Source organism: Macaca mulatta, chromosome 4, assembly GCF_049350105.2.
Source record: "Macaca mulatta isolate MMU2019108-1 chromosome 4, T2T-MMU8v2.0, whole genome shotgun sequence".
Classification (NCBI taxonomy): domain Eukaryota; kingdom Metazoa; phylum Chordata; class Mammalia; order Primates; family Cercopithecidae; genus Macaca; species Macaca mulatta.
The window spans coordinates 150,868,694-150,889,029 of NC_133409.1; the positions used below are offsets into that span (position 1 = coordinate 150,868,694).

Sequence of the window (20,336 nt, forward strand, 5' to 3'; positions counted from 1 at the left end):
CCATCGCACTCCAGCCTGGGCAAAAAGAGCGAAACTCTGTCAAAAAAAAAAAAAAAAAAAAAACCCAGCAACAAAATATTAGCCAGGCATGGTGGCGTGAGCCTGTAATCCAGCCTGGGTGACAGAGCAAGACTCTGTAAAAAAAAAAAAAAAAAAAAAAAAGTGGATATAAGTGATTTATATGGGATCCACAACACATTTATTTATAGTTTGCCTCTGTAATTCCCCAGTCCTCTATAGTACGGTCTTAAGAGATCTGGAGAACCTGGACATCCTATAGAATGTTAAATTTCTTTATTTCATTGACAACATCATGTTGACTGGGATGGATGAGCAAGAGGAAAAAAGTACACTGGAGGCTTTGGTAAAACATCTTCTCTCCAGAGGGTGAAGATAACCTAACAGAGATTCAGAAATGGCCACTGCAGTGAAGTTTTACGGCTCCAGTGTTTAGGGGCATCCAGGTGTGTCCCCTCCAAAGTAAATGACAAACTGCTGCATCTCGCATCCTCATGCAAGGAAGCAAGCACACTGCCTGGTGAGCCTGTTTGAGTTCTGACATCAAATTCCACATGTAGATATATTGCTTTGGCCCACACTCTAAGTGACATAGAAGGATGCCAGCTTTGAGTGGAGCCTCCACAGGAAAGGACACTGCAGTAGATCCAGGCCATACTGCAGCCATCATCCCTCAGACCCACTGGTGCTGAAAGGGCCAGTGGTGGGGTAAGATTTGGGATGGAACCAAACCAAGCACCAGCAGGAGAGTCACAACGGAGGGCCTGGGATTCTGGAGTAAGGCCACGCCATTCACAGCAGAGACATATACCCCATCCAAAGCAGAGCAATATGTTAGAAGCAACTTTTGGCATGTTATGGACCCTGATGAGATAGAATGCTTGACCATAGGACACAAACGATCATGTGATTCCAAGTGCCCCTACAAATCAGCATCTGTGTAACTCATGAAGTCATACATTGGACATGCCCGAGAGCATCCATCATGAGATGGAAATGTTTCATGTGAGTTGAGCCTGAATCCCATGTTAACATCCACAGAAAACACCCAAACCTGAAATGGCCTTGAACCACCAAGCAGAAGCATTGAAATTAGCCAGCCTTCCCCATGGGTCAGCCAGGCCGGGTAGGATGGGTACATAAATGGAGCAAACACAGTGGCAGGGCTGAGGCTACTTATGGGTCCAACAGTACTGACTCCCTCCTACCAAGGCAGATCCAGATGCTGCTACCTCTAAATGTCCTACTCATCAGCATTTGAGGCCAATGATGTTACCTGGCAGGGCTCTATATTTTCAGGTGACCAACCAGACCCTAAGTGAGGAGTTGACTACATTGCACTCCTTCCATCCTGGAAGGGCCAGAGGTTCATCTTCACAGGGATAGGCACCTATTCTATAGGTGGGTTTTCCTATCCTGCTCTCAAACCTTCAGCCAGCACCGCTCTCTGGGGGCTGTGGATATTCCTGATCCACAGGCTTGGCATTGCTGTCCATGCAGTATCTTCATGGGGACCCACTTGACAGGGAAGGAGGTGCAGTGTGGCCATAGCTGTGGGACCCACTGGTCCTATCACCATCTGCACCAACCAAGGGCTGCTGGCCATAAAGAATGCTGAAAAGAGCTTCTATAGGCACAGCTCAGCGCCAGCTTGCAGGTGCTCTCTGCAGGTGGGAGGGTGCCGTCTTTCAGGACATGGTGCATTTTTAAAATCAAAGACATCTCTACGGTTCTGTGATCTCAGTAGGAAGAACACGTGGGTCCAGATACCAAGGGGTAGACGTGGATGTGGCTCCATATCCCATTCCTTCAACTCACCTACTGTGGGATTTTGCACTTCTCCTCTCCCAAAACCATGCTCTGCAGGGAAGAAGGTCCTGGATTCTAAAGGAAAGTACTCTTAAAAGGGGACAAATGAGTGCCCACTGAACTACACATTACAGCTGCCACAGGGGAATTTTGGACAGTGTGTGCCCAGAGACCAGCAGGTGAGAAGAGGAGTCCCCTTCTCAGAGGAGTTCGTGTGGAAACCAGGGATCCCCTTGGGGCCTCCTGGTTCCGCTTGTCCCTTTGTAAGTGTGAAGAGAATGATCCACCAACCCAGACTGAGAGGGTTTAACTTCCAAAAGCCCAAACCCCTCAGGAAGGAAGTTTTGAGCTGCATTTCCCAAGGCCTCATTCCTGTGCTCTGACATCCTCAGCAGCAGTGATGCAGAGGTCCTGCTTCCTGCGGGTTGTTCCCAACCAGTGATGGGTCACACCAGGGACACGAAAGCAGGACCATTCCTGGGACACAGAGGACTCCTTTGATGGCCAACGGTGGCTGCAGGACTCTTCCATGGCCTTGCTCAACTCTCCTTAGATTGCCTGTGTTCTAGAATGCATCCAAAACACCTTTTCTCCTTCTGCCCATCACTTGGGGTCACACTTGCATCTCAGTCTGTTGCCTTTCCCAGGGTTTGCTGGCTCCCTTCCCACATTGTCTAACAGGTGCCTGCCCTAATAAAATGCTGCAACTTTCATCCCATGGTGGCATCTGCTTCTTGGAGGACTTGGACCAACAAAATCATTTCCATCTGCACACCAGTGACCTCTTACTTATTCCAAATTGTAAACTCCTTTTGTTTATTTAACTTCTCCCACCTGCAGTGGCTCCAGTTTCAAGTTGTTTTACATTTAAGTTGTTTTAAGTCACTAAACTTGGGAGACGTCTGTTACACAGCAACAGACAACTAATGTAGCTCTCTTATGTCTCCACGATTCTAGAGTGGCTATCTATGTGTGTTTTATTTCCTTCTATTTTGATAATACTGGCCATACATGGTGTTTCCAGTTCCTCTACATCTATTCTCTTCTTGATTTCAGTTTGTCTTTTTGTCTTTGTTGCTTCTTTTCCTTCCCTTAGTTTTTTCTTCTGTCCCTCTCCCTCTCTCTTTCTTTTCTGTTTGCAACCTCCCTCCTTCCTTCCATCCTCCCTCACTTCCTCCATATTTCCTTTTTATTATGAAACATTCCTAAGATGTAAAATAACCCTATGTGGTAATGCTCTAAGGAAGCATTTTCTGAATCTATGTTATAAGTATAATGCTACTGTATATGGGATACCAGTAAAGAGCAGGACGTTATTAACAGAGTCTGAATAAAAAATACCCATTGTAATTCTGCAGTCAAGACAGTGGCTTTTAACTCTTAATTCCTCACCTTTAAGCCAGTGTTTTCAGAAGACATCATCAACATCAGCTCTTCCACTGATGTAAAAGTTTCACTGTAAAAGTTTGAGTTGGTGCAATCAGTTTGAAAATCAAATTTTCATTATCTAGTATGGGTAAAGTCCATGCAACATATCATCCAACCATCCCACTCCTGATCATGTACTCGGAACCTTCTTGCCTATGTGTCCAGGAGACATGCACACTAATGTTTATGACAAAAACTGGAGTCAACCACATATACATGAATAGAAAAGCAGCAAAATGATCGTATAACAATAAAATGTAAAGCTTCAGCAGTCTAAAAATGAATGGATGACAGCCGCCCACACCAAAGAGGACTCCTGCACAGAATGTGCATCCTGGAAACATAAATGCAGTATGAGTTTACCGTACAGGGAGTTCCCAAACTGGCAAAACTAACTCATATTTTGTTTGGGGATATATAGACTTATTGTACACATTTCTATAAAAATACAAAGAAATAATAATCACAAGACTCAGGATGGAGGCTCTTTCTGGGGGATGGAATTGGGCAGCAGCCCAGGGTGGTCTCACAGGTTCTGTGTCTTATGCCAGTGCTGGGTGCCCAGTTAGTTACTTGATTATGACTTCTTAATTGGAACAAAGCCATAGCCAATAGTAAGGAGGCATGTGACAGAGAGGACCAGGATTTCATGAAAATGGCCTTGGCTAGAAATAGGTCATTTGATCCTTGGCTCACTGGCATCTCTCTAGATTTTCTGGTATACAATGTTCAATCTGATGTGCAAGCCAATTTCATCTTGCAAAGGATTTGATGTGTTATATATCACCACACATACACCTAAATTAAACTTTTACAGAATTGGAAATGCACATGGTTGGTCAAAATAAACCCAACAGAAAAAGGTTATATAGGAATAACCAGTGAGGGAACAGCAAATGACTGGAAAACACGATAGGGCTGCTTAAAAAAAAACTTCAGAAGCACATATTGAGGGAGTTACATAAAAACTAATAAATGTTAGAGATTCTCTACCCAGAAATATTTCCAAACACAAGAAAATATAAATATTAATATAAAACATCAGTGTGCACCCAGATCTTATGAGATCTTACAAACTTGGGTGTTTCAGTCCTAGTAAGAGACAATGCCGAGGGGAGATGTTTGAATAATCATTTCACCATCACACAATGCCACTCCGATAATCTAGAGTATGAACGGGGACAGGCAAAAGCTTCATGTAATATCATACTCTCAAGGGAATGGGTGGAAAGATGTTATTTACTAGTCCCTGGTACATTCAGCCACTCTGTCTACCAGGTACCAGATAAAGTTCTCATCTTGGATCACTGCTCCAAGAATTAAAATTTGTCATTCTTTTCCCACCCCTCACACTCCAGCACTTGAACCCTCTTACTACATCAGAATTCCACACTGTTGATAAAAAGAGTCAAACTCGTAACATATTTGAAGAGATTTATTCTGAACCAGATATGAGTGACCACAGCCCATGACACAGCCCTCAGGAGACACTGAGAACATGTGCTCACCGTGGTTGGGGCACAGGTTGGCTTTATACATTTTAGGAAGATAAGAGACATCAATGAAATACATTTAAGATATACATTGGTTTGGTCCAGAAAAACAGGACAACTTGATTCAGGGTTGGGGAGGAGGAGCTTCTAGGTTTTAGGTAGATTTTAAAATGTTCTGATTGGCAATTGGCTGTTATCAATAGAAAGGAATGTCTGGGTTATGATAAGAGGTTGTGGAGACCAAAGTTTATCATGCCGATGATGCCTCCACGTGGCAGGCTTCAGAGAGAATAATTCTGAAAGGGAAGAGACCATAATGAAGAATGTTCAGTGCCCCCTTGCCATCATGGCCTGAATTGGTCTTTCAGGTTAAATTTTGAGTGCCGCGGGTGAGGATAGTGTCCATTAAGAAGATGTTTGGGGTTGGGTTGGGGGTCTTTGAAGTTTATTTTTGCTTTATGACACTTAAAGTCTTGAGAGGAGACAGAAACCACTTCCCTCCCTGGAACAGAACAGTGCCCCAGTCACCCTGGCTGTTGGTCATGGACATGAGGCTTAGGCTCCACCAGTCAGACGACCACCTACGGGACCCCGACCCAGGACGAGGCTGTGACTGTGCAGAATGCATTTTAGTAAAGATGACTGAGTGACAGTGGTGATGTCCAGTTTCCAGGTGCAGCAGTGACATCTGTCCTAGTCTCAGGGCCCAGTGTCCAGCACCAGGGTGTCAGAGGTGTGAGCAGTGGCGTCTGTGCTCAGCAGCAGGGGCAGTTGTTTCTAGGAGGGACCTAGGGTGGACTGTGGATTCTGTCTCTGGGACAAATAAAAATGTAAAAATTTTACAGGTAAAATTTTTAATTTTTATAATTTTTGGTGATGCAGTTAAATTTTAATACACTCATATTTCATTGATTCAATCAACACAAATTAAATTAGTGCCTATGATGAACCAAGTGTGCCCTCATATGCTCATGTGCCTGACATTCTAGAAGCTTCACAAGACTGAGATGGAGCCACTGGAGTTTTTTTTTTTTTTTTTTTTTGAGACTGAGTCTTGCTCTGTCGCCCAGGCTGGAGTGCAGTGGCACGATCTCGGCTCACTGCAAGCTCCGCCTCCCGGGTTCACGCCATTCTGCTGCCTCCGCCTCCTGAGTAGCTGGGACTACAGGTGCCCGCGACCACGCCCGGCTAATTTTTTTTGTATTTTTAGTAGAGACGGGGTTTCACCGTGTTCACCAGGATGGTCTCGATCTCCTGACCTCGTGATCCGCCCGCCTCGGCCTCCCAAAGTGCTGGGATTACAGGCGTAAGCCACTGCGCCTGGCCTACTGGAGTGTTTTATGTGAAGAAATAACACACTCCGTGACAGAGCAGGAGCATCACCATCTCTGATAAGCCCCTCATTCTAAAGTTCACCTTAATAAAAAACCGCCTAAATCCAAAGGGCATCAGCCTAACGGCTAAGGTCAGCACGACCATAAGCCACAAATAACATCTTCAACCAGAAACATTCCAAAGTCCTCCTGGACCAGAGACATGCTAGCTTCGAGAAAACGCCCCTCCGGCTGGCCGGGAAGATGTCTGCCCCAAGAGAAACTCACCTCCCCCAGAAACATTCCAACCCTGCCATAAAACTGAGGGGGATCACCTCCCCACAACACTTTTCTACCTTCCAGCACTTTCTTTCCTTAATCTGCTTATAGTGTATCTATCGTCTGCCTCTTTCCACTGGAACACATGCTCCACAAGGCCAAAGATTTTTCTGAGTTTACTTCATTTATGTTCCCCAGATGCAGAACCACTCTGTCCTACGTCTGTCAGACAACAAAGGTCAGCTGAATGAATGATCACTTTAGAGGACCTCCCTATTCTAAAGGCAATAGCTTTATTAACATAGCCTTAGGCCAAATGCTGTTTTTTGTGACAGCTACAGCACAAGGTCCCCTCTCTGCCTTGATCTCTTGTATCTCCATCTCTTGATGGAGAATCATTTGTGTAAAAATGTAAAAATAAGATCATTTCTGCCTTGATTGTAATTGTAATCTGTAATTAAATATATGTGCAGATTTACCCCGCCGGTCGGGCCCCTCGCTCCTTCCCGCAGAGGCCGTTTCCCTCCCAACCCCGCACTCACCTGCGCAGATCTGGGTCAGGGCCAGGACCCCCGAGAGCAGCAGGAAGAGCGTTCGGGTCGCCATGAACCTTAAGGTTGGCGTCTGGGGAGAATGAGTCCCGGTGGGCCGGCGAGGACTTTAAAACCAGGAACCACGGCGACGCTGATTGGCTGATCTAGGAACCCGACACCCAATGGAAGTGAGAACTGGGGCCGCGTCATGAGTATCCAGGAAAAAGGACCTGACACAGGTTGGGAAAGTTAGGGGAGAGAAAGGGGAGTTGGGTCCCAAGGCTGAGCCGCCCCACCCCAGACACCGCCCTCGGGGCCTGAAACCCAGAAAGCCAAGTCCCCGGGCCCTGGGACTTGGCTCTTACCCGCTTCTTTTATATCAAAGGCTCTGTCTCGATGTCTTCCCGAATCTTGGCCCCGGAGCTATCTGAGAAACCAGGGAAAAACCCTCGGCATGGGCTCAGTCCGTCTCCCGTCACTTTTCATCCCAGAATCCCCCTCCCTGAACTGGACTTCCTGCCTCCCACTCCTTGCCTGTCCCCTTGGACTCTTCTAGAAGAGAACTCACCCAGGAAGCTTGATGCCAGAGAGTGAGCTTATCCTGGGAATGGAGGTGCAAAGACAAGGGTTATTTTTTCTTTAAATCTGAAAAAGTTGTGCACCTGGGGATTTATTTATGTAGTCTTTTGTCTTTGCAGGTATTTGTTTAGGAACAAAAGAAAGGCAGTTTTTCCATGACTCAGATTAATCTGGAGCAAATCCCTGGAATACTGATCAGCAGTCCCCTTTGACCCCTGCAGCAGCCTTGGGCACTGTGACTTTTTCTCTCAGGCCTTGTTCTCTTCCTCACACTCAGTGTGTGGGGGGGTCTGATTCCCGCTCTTCTGAGTCCCTCGGCCTCCACTCAGGTCAGGACCAGAAGTCGCTGTTCCCCCCTCAGAGACTAGAACTTTCCAAGGAATAGGAGATTATCCCAGGTGCCTGTGTCCAGGCTGATGTCTGGGTTCTGTGCTCCCTTCCCCACCCCAGGTGTCCCGTCCATTCTCAGGATGGTCACGTGAGTGCTGCTGGAGTGTCCCATGAGGAGTACAAAGTGTCTGAATTTTCTGACTCTACATTTTTATTTGACTCAGAGAAAGAATCCACAGTCCACTCTAGTTCCCTCCTAGAAACAGCGATATCTGCCTTATAGAAAGAGATAAGCACAGAAGCCTCTGTCTCTATGGAGATGGGGTGCACCATCCTCCCAGCACGTGGACATGTGGATGTGCTCACCAATTGGGAAGCTCTCCAAAACCCACTGTCTAGAGGTATCTATGGAATTTTCATTGTGTAGGCAAGATTGATTAAATCATTGGCCATTGATGACTGAGCTCAACTTCCAGCCCCCTTTTCTTTCCCAGAGGATGGGGATGGCAGTGAAAGTTCCAATCCTCTAATCACAGCTGGTGTTTCTGGCAAGCAGCCCCCATCCTGAAGCTATCTAGGAGCCCCTCACCCCATAGTCATCTCATTGCCATATTAAAGTCATGCTTATCACTGAGGGGACTGCAAGCGTTTTAGGACCTGCCTGTCAGGGAACAGGAGCAAAGATCAAATATATTTATTGGACCACAGATCACTTCCTGCCTTTAACCACATTATCTCTTCTTATAATTTCTATTTATTTATTTATTATTTTATTTTAGAGACAACGTCTTGCTCTGTTGCCCAGGGTAGAATGCAGTGGCACAATCATAGCTCACTGTAACCTCAAATTCTTGGACTCAAGTGATCCTTCCGCCTCAGTCTCCTGAGTAGCTGGCACTACAGGTGCACACCACCATGCCTGACTAGTTTTTAAATATTTTGTAGAAATGCAGTCTCATTATGTGCCCCAGGCCGTTCTCAAACTCTTGGCCTCAAAAGCAATCTTCCTACCATGGCCTCTCAAAGTGGTGAAATTACAAATGTGAGCCCCTTTGCTTGGCTAACCACAGATCTCCTATAGCAGAAGAATCATAACAGTAAAAATATACTGGTGCATTACCAGAGTCCTGTTTAGTCATTATCAATTAGCCCATTGCCGTTCAAAAATAGCAATGGTCTCAGCAACATATGGCTGCAACCTTGCAGACACCTGGTAAAAATGAGATAAAAGACAATTCATCATTCGTTTATACCTCTTTTGAGGAGTTCATGTTATATTGGATTTTCCTCATTACATACCCCTTTTATTCATTCATTTCACCTCAGCTACTATTCTTCCTCTTCTGCATTTATACCAAATATTTCTCGTTTTGGAAGGGACATTAGATTCTCCTGCTGTGCTGGCCTTGCCTGCAGGGAGCTATACGTGCTATTAACAGTGAGTGTCTTCCATCAGTCCATTTCAGTTCACAGAGGTTAGGGTTATGCAGGCAGAGAACTGGTTGGCTATCTGGCTTCCAGGCAATACAGTTTCATTCAATGTTAGCTCCAACTTTGCCAGATGCAGTGAAGGCATGTCTACTTCTCCAGGCCCTTAGGAAGTCTTGCATAATGGTTTTTAAAGATGTTAACAAATTCTTGCTTAGGAATAATTCCTGTTTCTGGACTTTTATTTGCATCCCTAGTCCTGAGACCACCGCGTCGGGTATGAGAAAAGCAAGTTGAGGTAAAGTATAGTCATCAATCTAGTGTCTTCCGGCCTTGGGAAGGATTGTATGTGGAGTCACACCAGCACCTTTCCCCGATCCAGCAGGGAAAAAGAGGACACTCTCTAGTGGGGACACTCCTTTGTCCACACTCATATCAAGTGTGAGCACACTCATGAAGGTGTGTAAGCCCGCCCTTCATGCTTATGTCTCCCTACTCCTGATTTATACACTCAGTGTTTCAACTATTTTAATTCTCTCTGAAACTCTTCTTCTGAGGAAGAAATTTCTTTGACCATTGTTGAACATTGTGGGCAAATGTGTTTCCTGGTGTAATGTGGCTCAGTGGTCCACATGGTGGCAATACCTGCCATTCATGTTTTTTTCTTGTCTCTGTTTGTCTCTGTCTCTTTTCTTGTTAAAGAGAATACTTTTTTTCCTTCTTTTGAGACAGAGTCTTGTTCTGTCACCCAGGGTGGAGAATAGGGGCGCCATCTTGGCTCACTGCAGCCTCTACCTCCCAGGTTCAAGCTTTTCCCCTGCCTCAGTTTTCTGAGTAGCTGGAATTACAGGCACACACCACTATGCCTGGCTAATTGCTGTAGTTTTAGTTGAGACAGGGTTTCGCCGTGTTGGCCAGGCTGGTCTCAAACTCCTGACCTCAAGTGATCCATCCGCCTTGGCCTCCCAAAGTGCTGGGATTACAGGTGTGAGCCACTGCACCCAGTCTTGTTAAAAAGAACAGTTCTTATGAGTGTTATGTGCCTGTGAGGTCGGGGATGCAAGAGGAATATGTCTTGATTCAGCCTATCTCTGGATGGCTGCAGCCCCAGTGTCTACTTATTTCATAGACCCCAGTGATCTTCACAAGCAAACGTAAATTTTTTTGAGATGTGGTCTTGATATGTTTCCCAGGCTAGACTCAAATATTTCTCAGGCTGAACTCAAATGCCTGTACTCAAGATATCCTTCTGCCTCAGACACTCTCATAGCTGGAATTACAGGTGCACCTGGCAAGCACTTAGAGATAAATGCTTGTTGATTTCAATCACCTTCCAAACCTGGAGGGGAGTTATTCTGATGGGTATTGAATAGCACTGAGGGGATGATACTAAACCATTCATGAGAAATCACCCTATGATCGAGTCACCTCCTGCCAGACCCCAACTCCAACATGGGGAATTACATCTTGACATGAGATTTGGATGGGGACAACATCCAATCTATATCAGGCATCAACATGTCTTATGTTAATGCACCCCTCAAATTACCATAGTGATTTCCATAGGACTGTGTCTCATATGGGCATTCTTTTCATAGGCCAGTTTTCCGTTGCTTTCTTAATTAATTATATGGCCAGTCCATCAGTCACTGCCTATAAGTCAGTAAAAACTAAAACATGGTAGCTTTTATCATTGTTCAATTCTTCCATCACTGCTAAGAAAACACCCTGCAATTCAGTCCACAAGAGCTGTTCTGTTTTTATCTTCTTTGATCAAAGGGGTGGACTTCCAAACGGGGTGTTGTCCATTCATCTTACAAATGCTATACACAAACCAACCAGCTCTTTATGGGTCAGGTGACTGATACTGCAGTTCAAATCCCAGGACAGAATTCCATCTTGCTTGGGGAAGATCAGTATTTCGTTCAATTTACACCTTCAATGAACTGAATGAAGCCTGTCCACATTATAGAGGTCAATCTACTTTACTCAAAGTATAGCAATTTATATGTTAATCATATCCAAGAAACATCCTAAAAAAATCATCCAGAATAATGCTTGACCACCTATCTGGGCACCAGGTCCAGGTGACAAAATTATTTGTGACATTCTTCAATACAATAATATTCTAAGGAAATTCGCCTTTGTAAAACAAGGAATAAACAATTGTTTCTGAAAATTTATTCTGAAAATTTTCATGAAAAACCAATCATCAACAAACTCTCCCTACAGATTGTTTCCCAAGTTCACTTTATGGTTGTGAGTGATAGTAACATGTATTTGTTCAAAACCAGAGGAGAGAAAATTGAAAAAGCAGAAAACAAACACAAAAAACAAAAAACACAAAACGTAAGAATAGTAATAAAGATGACCGTAGTTATTTCATTGGAAACAATGCAAATGAGGAGACAGACAACCAACATCTCTAAAGTTCTGAAAGGAAAATGCTGTCAAACTAGATTCTATTTCCAGAAAAAAAAACTTTTAAAAACATATATGTATATATGTATAATTTTAATTGACAAATAATAATACATTCATGAGGTACTGTGTGATATACTGATATATATATACCATGTGTAATGATTACATCAAGCTACTTAACGGACTCTAAAGATATCTATCAAAAAATACGGGGATTTTAGACTTATAGGGAGTGAAAAAATACATAACCAGGAGACATGAACTGTAATAAGTAGTTCAGTCCTTCAGGCAAAAAGGATGATACCAAATGCAAATATGTAATGAAGAGCACCAGAAATGGTAAGCATGTAAGACTTTTTCATAATTTTTAAATCTTATTAAAAGACAATTGTAATGCCTTCACCAAAAATGGTAGAGAACTCCAAAAACACACTCCCCCACTAAAGCAACTGTTAATCTGGAAAAAAATAACAAAATTAAGTTTTTCTGTACTCTGGAGCCTATAAATTTTTTTTTTTTTTTTTACAACAACCGAAGTAGTGCTTAATGAAAAAGGAACTCTAGATTTTAGTAAGAGAGCATGGTGCCACTATTCCTTAGCCACCTACTCACTCCCAACCCTACACCCTCAGCTATGAGGCAGCCATGGGGATGGTGGCCCACATTCCTGGTGTAGTTTCCTGATGCCAGAAGAGGCAAAATGAACTTTCTTTTCAAATAATTGTGTTTGTGTCCTTTGACATGTATGATAGCCCCCAAAAAGATCAGCTTAGAGGCTGGTCTTTGCTTCACTCCTCTTGGAACTTTATTAAGATTGGAATGGTCTCCATAGCTATGTTTGTCAAAAGCATTTAAAGGCAAATACTAGTCACAGATGCCTGGGGCATGGAATGACGAATGGGTTAATAGCAGACAGACTGAAAAGCCTAGGAAGGTAGAGGCTGGAGATGGAGATACATAAGGCAATATGGCTTTCAAAATATCCCACATATACTGAGGAAATCAGAATGCCACATACACGGCCAGGGCCAAACACATTCTTTAAAAAGACCTGAGATGACCTTAGGCTTTTACCTATGGGTGATCTTTAGCCTCCAAGTAAGCAGCCAATGAAGGTTAAGGTGGACGTCTAAACTGCCTGGTTAAGTGTCGAAGGAGTATCCCAACTCAGAGTCCATCTGCAAAGTCTGGGAGGCATTATTTATTTATTTTTTGGCTCCAGCTGTTTAAGGAAACTTCTGTAAAATCACTGGCTGACCATGAAGCTAATAGAATAGATTTTAGTGGTCACACATGACAAAGAAAAAGCTTAAAAAATAGTGTAGAAAAGTCACTAAGAAACAACTCCATCCACAAGTGGCAACAAGAAACTCTGGGGAGTGGAAAGAATATAGTATCCAGAGTTACTAGATTGTTGTATTCAAAGTGTTCAGTTTTCAACAAAAATTCTTGAGGTATTTAGAAGTTTAAGAAAATGGCCCATTCACAGAAAAAAATACATCAGCAGAAGCTGTCCCTAAGGAAGCCAAGTCATTAGATTTACTAGACAAAGACTTTAAACCAATAGTTTTAAATATGCTCAAATAAATAAAAAAGACCATGGACTATATATACTATATATATATACACACACATATATGAACCAGAAGAACAATATCTCACAAAATAAAGACTGTCATTACAAATATAATAAGGAAACTGCAATTCTAGAAGGGAAAAGTATTACTGAAAAAAATTCATTAGAGATGTTCGATAGCAGACTTGAACAGATAGAAGAAAGAATCAGCAAACTTGAAGCCAAGTCATCTTAAATTGTAGACTGTGAGGAATACAAATGAAAAAAAGGATAAAAAATTAGTGAACAGAGCCTAAGGGACTTGTGGGACACCATCATGCTTACTAATATATGCAGAGTTTAGCGGGCAGAAGAACCAGCAAATTGAAGATAGGCCAATTAAGATTATGTAATCTGAAGAGCAGGAAGAAAAAAAAATAAAGCAAAATGATCAGAGGCTATGACACCTCTCTACAGCATCAAGTGGACTGACAGATGCATAATGGGAGTTCCCAAAGTAGAGGAGAGATAGAAAGAGACAGTAAAAATATGGGGTAACGTTGGGAGCAAGCCCCCCAAAATCTGGCAATAAACTGGCCCCAAAACTGGTCATAAACAAAATCTCTGCAGCACCGTAACATGTTCATAATGGCTCTAACGCCCACACTGGAAGGTTGTGAGTTTACCGGAATGAGGGCAAGGAACACCTGGCCTGCCCAGGGTGGAAAACCGCTTAAAGGCATTCTGAAGCCACAAACAATAGCATGAGCGATCTGTGCCTTAACGACATGCTCCTGCTGCAGTTAACTAGCCCGACCTATTCCTTTAATTTGGCCCATCCCTTCGTTTCCCATAGGGATACTTTTAGTTAATTTAATATCTATAGAAACAATGCTAATGATGAGTTTGCTGTTAATAAATCCGTGGGTAAATCTCTGTTTGGGGCTCTCAGCTCTGAAGGCTGTGAGACCCCTGATTTCCCACTTCACACCTCTATATTTCTTTGTGTGTGTCTTTAATTCCTCTAGCGTTGCTGGGTTAGGGTCTCCCTGACTGAGCTGGTCCTGGCAGGGTAACATAAGAGGTGAAACCTTGCCAAACTTGATAAAAATCTGTGAATCTACACATTCAAGAACTTCAATGAATGAACTCCAAGTGGAATGAACTCAAAGACATCCAAACCAAGATACGTTATAACCAAACTGTTGAAATAGAGGCAGAGAGAACTTGGACAGCAGCAGGTGACAAATAATGCATCATGTACAAGGGATCCTCATTGAGATTAACAGCCAATTTCATACCAGAAAACACCGAGGAAAGTCAGAGTGGTATGACATGTTTAAAGTGCTACAAAAAGAAAGCTGTCAACCAAGAGTTCTATATCCAGAAAACTTATTCTTCAAAAATGAAAATATGCAGTTTTACAAGATGAAAAGAGTTCTGGAGATTGGTTTGCAAAACAGTGTGAATGTTCTTAGCACTACTGAACACTACCACTACAAATGGTTAAGATGGTAAATTTTATGTTATGGGCATTTTATCACAATTAATAAGTTAAAATAAATGAAGGAGAAATTGAGATATTTCCAGTTAATTAACAGCTAACTGAGAGATTCCATTGCCAGTAGATTTTTCCTATAAGAAATACTAATGTGAGTCATTCAGATTAAAATGAAAGGGTACTAGACAACAGCTCAGAGACACATGAAGAAATTATATGTAAAGAACCCCAGTAAAGGTGTTAATACAACTCAATGTGTTAAACTATACACTCTTCATCTAATGAAACTGGGACACCTGGATGTCCACATTCTAGAGGATGAAGTTGGGGAGCTGGAAGTGGTGACTCCACCTGCAATCTCAGCATTTTGAGAGGCTGAGACAGGAGAATTGCTTGGACCCAGGAGTTCAAGGCTACCATGAGCTCTGATTGCCCCACTGCATTCTAGCCTGGGTGACACAGACACTGTGTCTGCAAAAGAAAAAAAAAAAAAACTGAAACCCTACCTCACAGCATATGCATAAATCAACACAAAATGGATTAGAGACATACATGTAAGGGTTAAATTATAAAACTCCTAGAAGAAAATACAGAGGACTGTATTTTAATAATTTTTTCTGTTTGTCTATCCCTGAACAAATACTTCACTCTTTTTTTTTTTTTTTGAGACGGAGTCTTGCTCTGTCACCCAGGCTGGAGTGCAGTGGCGCGATCTCTGCTCACTGCAAGCTCCGCCTCCTGGGTTCACGCCATTCTCCTGCCTCAGCCTCCCGAGTAGCTGGACTACAGGTGCCTGCCACTGTGCCCGGCTAATTTTTTGTAGTTTTAGTAGAGATGGGGTTTCACTGTGGTCTCGATCTCCTGACCTCGTGATCTACCCTCCTCGGCCTCCCAAAGTGCTGGGATTACAGGCGTGAGCCACTGCGCCCGGTCACATCAACACTTTTAAATTCATGCTCCAATAAAATCACAAGCATTTTTTTTGCTGGCTCACACCTGCCCTCCTTCATCCAGCTGACTGATGTATTTGCTGAAGTCTTGCCATGTTCTGCACTGGGTACTGAGCATTGGCATCTAAACAGGAACAGATCCCTGTGATGCACTCACATGGGGCCCTTTACCGTCCCTTCCCTGGCTGTGAGACATCCTCATCTCCCTGAGGCTCTTCCTTCTGGTTACTGGGAAAAGTCCCCGGCCCACCTCCCTACTGACACCTGAGAGACTCCAACATTCTGGAACATCACTATCTTCGAATCGAGCACTGATTTTCAGCATTTATCCTGTGTCAACCACTTGAGTACTAAATACCCTTTCGATGATTTTCTCATTTAGAAGTGAAGCTGCTAGAAAAGAATGTGGTTGTAACTTCAGGCGTGTTGTTTAAGATAATTCTAAAAATTAGGAAAATTCATGGAAAGGGCCTTTTCTGCTTTCTTTCAGAGCACTTCATGTTCATCTTCTCATCTGTGGTTGATAGATGGAAAAGTGGTTTCCATATCCACTGACTTATTGCAAGTAGTGGAAACACCTGCTCAGTGAACAAGTACTTTGTAAAATGCCCTCAGAACTTCACACATCAGAAAGACATGTGTGTCTCCCTGCTGAATCCTGGAGCTGCCAATATACTGCATGTTAATTCCTCACTGACCTTACTCAAGCCCTCTGGAAGAGGATGGTGCTCCTAAAAATGTCCCAGTGGCATGGGACAGCAAATTCCTCTGTGCTCACTGCAAGCAAGCAAACAATTCAACTTTTCAATCCCATTGAGTATCTGAAAATGAACTGTGTTTTCAGTGTATTCCCCTACAGACAGTACACTGCAGAGGAAACCTGTTCAAATCCACAAAATGATTTTGAGTCAAGAAGCTAAATGTGAGGTCCTTCAAGAAAGAAAAGTTAAGAGATTCCCTGACCTTAAATTTCATGTTGCACTTGTAAGATGGAGCTGTTAGCATCTGTCCCTATCCCTGGGTACCCAGCAGAATGTGCTGTCTTTTGGGACTCAGGGAGATAGTCACCCACACCAGGGGCACCAAATAAATCCCTAGGAGGGACCCCGTGGTCCACCAAGGAGCCTCCTCAAGTAACTTCTTCCCAAAAAAAACCTTGAAGTCCTAGAAATCAACTAAGAAAAAGGATATTCATGTCTCTGATTAAAAAAATAATGAGGCCAGGCGTGGTGGCTCAAGCCTGTAATCCCAGCACTTTGGGAGGCCGAGACGGGTGGATCACAAGGTCAGGAGATCGAGACCATCCTGGCTAACACGGTAAAATCCCGTCTCTACTAAAAAATACAAAAAACTAGCCAGGCGAGGTGGTGGGTGCCTGTAGTCCCAGCTACTCGGGAGGCTGAGGCAGGAGAATGGCCTAAACCCTAGAGGTGGAGCTTGCAGTGAGCTGAGATCTGGCCGCTGCACTCCAGCTTGGGCGACAGAACAAGACTCCGTCTCAAAAAATAAAAATAAAAATAAAAAAAATATAAAAAAAATGAAATGCCAACAGTCTGGCACCCAATAGGGAAGCTATGAGACTACGTTTTCTGCATGTGGAGAAGACATATCTAATGGAGAAATGGAAACTTGCCTCAAAAGTGTTAGGCCACAGTGAGAGAATGTGGTTGTCACCACCACCACCCACTGCCCACTCACTCAGTAAACCCTCCCCATTTTAACAAAGGCACCAATGATGAGAAACACTTAGCACCTTCCGCTACTGTAGTAAGCCTATTATAATGTCATCTTCTGTGGTTGATTTTTTTCACTTAAGGGTGGCCTCTGAGCTTGTGATGGGAGAGGTTGCTGTGAAGGTTTCTGACATTCCCTGGAGACATTTTCCCCATTGTCTTGGTGATTAACATTGAGCTCCCCCTTACTGATGCAAATTTCTACAGCGGACTTGAATTTCTCTCCAGAAAATGGGTTTTTATTTTCTGTTGCATCATCAAGATGCAAATTTTTCAAACTTTTATTCTCTGCTTCCTCTTGAACACTTTGCTGCTTAGAAATTTCTTCTGGCAGATACACTAAATCATCTCTTTCAAGTTCAAAGTTCCACGTATCTCTAGGGCAGGAGCAAAATGCTGCCAGTCTCATTGCTAAAGCATAAATCACCTTTATTTCTGCTCCCAACAAGTTTCTCATCTCCATCGGAGGCCACCTCAGCCTGGACTTCATTGTCCATATTACTATCGGCATTTTGGTCAAAACCATTCTACAAGTCTTTAGGAAGTTTCAAGCTTTCCCATATCTTCCTGTCTTCAGAGCCCTCCAAGTCTCTAGGAAGTTCCAAATTTTCCCACATTTCATGTCTTCTTCTGAGCCCTCTAACTTGTCTCAACCTCTGCTTGTTACCCAGTTCTAAAGTCACTTCCACATTCCTGGGTATCTTCATAGTAGCACCCCACTCCTGGTACCAATTTACTGTATTAGTCCATTCTCACACTGCTATGAAGAAATACCCGAGGCTGGGTAATTTATAAACAAGAGATGTTTAATTGACTTACAATTCCACATTGCTGGGGAGGCCTTAGGAAACTTATAATCAAGGCAGAAGGCACCTTGTCACGTGGCAGCAGGAGAGAGAATGAGTGCAATCGGGAAATGTCAGATGCTTGTAAAAGCATCAGATCTCATGTGAATCACTCACTATCATGAGAACAGCATGGGGGATCTGCCCCCATAATTCAAATTACCTCCTGCCACATTTCTCCCATGACACATGGGAATTATGGGAACTACAATTCAAGATGAGATTTGGGTGGGAACACAGCCAAAGCATATCATTAATGCATTATGAAAGTCGGATTTATACATTCTAGATGTTTTGTGAGGCTGTCTAGAAAGCAGTTTGAGACATTTCCTATAGGAAAAAAACAAATCATCTCTCCAAGATGTTATTGGGTTTAGAGTTTCATGTTTATCACTACTAAAATGGGGCCATCCAACTCAATTATCTAGAAAACTAAGTGTAGGTGAATTATGCTGGATACATTTAGATTTAGCCATCACTCTTCAACAACACTAAGAAATGGAAAAAACAAGGTATTAAGGCAACAGCCTACATGATGAATAAAATAGTACCTCACATCTCAACGCTAATGTTGAATGTCAATAATCTAAATGCTCCACTTAAAAGATACAGATTGGCAGAATTGGTAAAAATCCACCAATCAAGTATCTGCTGTCTTCAAGAGAATGCCTAACACATAAGAACTCACATAAACTGAAGGTAAAGGGGTGGAACTATTCCATGCAAATGGAAGCCAAAGGTGAGCAGAAGTAGCTATTGTTATATCAGACAAGACAGCCTTTAAAGTAACAACAGTTTTAAAAAAAAGACAAAGAGGAACACTATATAATGATAAAGGGATTAGTCTAACAGGAAAGTATCACAACCCTTAACATATATGCACCTAACACTAGGGGTTCCAAATTTATAAAACAATTATTACTAGAGCTAATAAATGAGACAGGTGGCAACACAATAATAGTGGGGGACTTCAATACTTCACTGATGGTACTAGACAGGTCCTCAAGAAAGTCAACAAAGACACAATGGACTTAAACTACACCCTAGAACAAATGGACTTAACAGATACTTACAGAACATTCTACCTAACAACTGCAGAGTATACCTTTTTGTCATTATCACATGGAACATTCTCCAAGATAGACCATATGATAGGTCACAAAATAAGTCTCAATAAATTTAAGAAAATCAAAATTATATCAAGTCCTCTCTCAGACCACAATGGACTGAAACTGGAAAGGAACCCTCAAAACTGTGTGAATACATGGAAGTTAAATAATCTGCTCTTCAACGATCTTTGGGTCAACAATAAAATCAAGATGGAAATTTAAAAATTCTTTGAACTGAATGGTAACAGTGACATAACCTATCAAAACCCTGGAATACAGCAAAAGCAGTACTAAAATGAAAGCCCATAGCATTAAATGCCTATGTGAAAATGTCTGAAAGAGCACAAAAAGACAATCTAAGGTCAAACCTCAAGGAACTAGAGAAACAAGAACAAACCAAACTTAAACCCAGCAAAAGAAATGAAATAACAAAGATCTGAGCAGAACTAAGTAAAATTGAAACATGAAAAAATGATAAATGAAACAAAGCTGGTTCTTTGAAAAGATAAGCAATTGATAGACCATTAGTGAAATTAACTAAGAAAAGACCCAAATGAGCTAAAGTAGAAATGAAACAGGATATATTACAACTGATACCACAGAAATAAAAAAGGTCATTCAAGGCTACCATGAATACCCTTACACACACAAACTAGACAATTTAGAATAGATTGATAAATTCCTGGAAATATACAATCCTCCAGATTAAATCAGGAAAAAACAGAAACTGAACAGACCAATAACAAGTAGCAAGATTGAAAGAGAAATAAAAAAAATTGTCAACCAAAAAAAGTCCAGGACCGGATGAATTCACAGCTGAATTCTATCAGACATTCAAAGAAGAATTGGTACCAATCTTACTGAAACTATTTCAAAAGAAAAAGAGGGAATCCTCCCTAAATTATTCTATGAAGCCAGTATCACTCTAACACCAAAAGCAGGAAACGACATAACCAAAAAAGAAAACTACACACCAATATCCCTGATAAACTTAGATGCAAAAATTCTC

General features: G+C 42.5%; 1 protein-coding gene across 3 annotated transcripts in view; it reads right to left on the reverse strand.

Annotated features, from left to right (window-relative positions):
• The window catches only part of MIC1 (MIC class I antigen), a 67,857-nt gene that overhangs the window by 9,698 nt on the left and 37,823 nt on the right, over positions 1–20,336 (reverse strand). The window contains exons 1-4 of one of the 3 annotated variants that reach the window (XR_013415971.1): positions 7,442–7,456; positions 7,239–7,300; positions 6,883–7,037; positions 3,220–5,561 (exon numbers count right to left, since the gene is read on the reverse strand). The gene's annotated coding sequence lies outside the window, so the exon portion shown is untranslated. Of the gene's footprint in view, positions 1–3,219; positions 5,562–6,882; positions 7,104–7,238; positions 7,301–7,441; positions 7,457–20,336 lie in introns of those variants that run through there. The other 2 variants (XR_013415972.1, XM_077998229.1) reach the window with 2 other exon arrangements.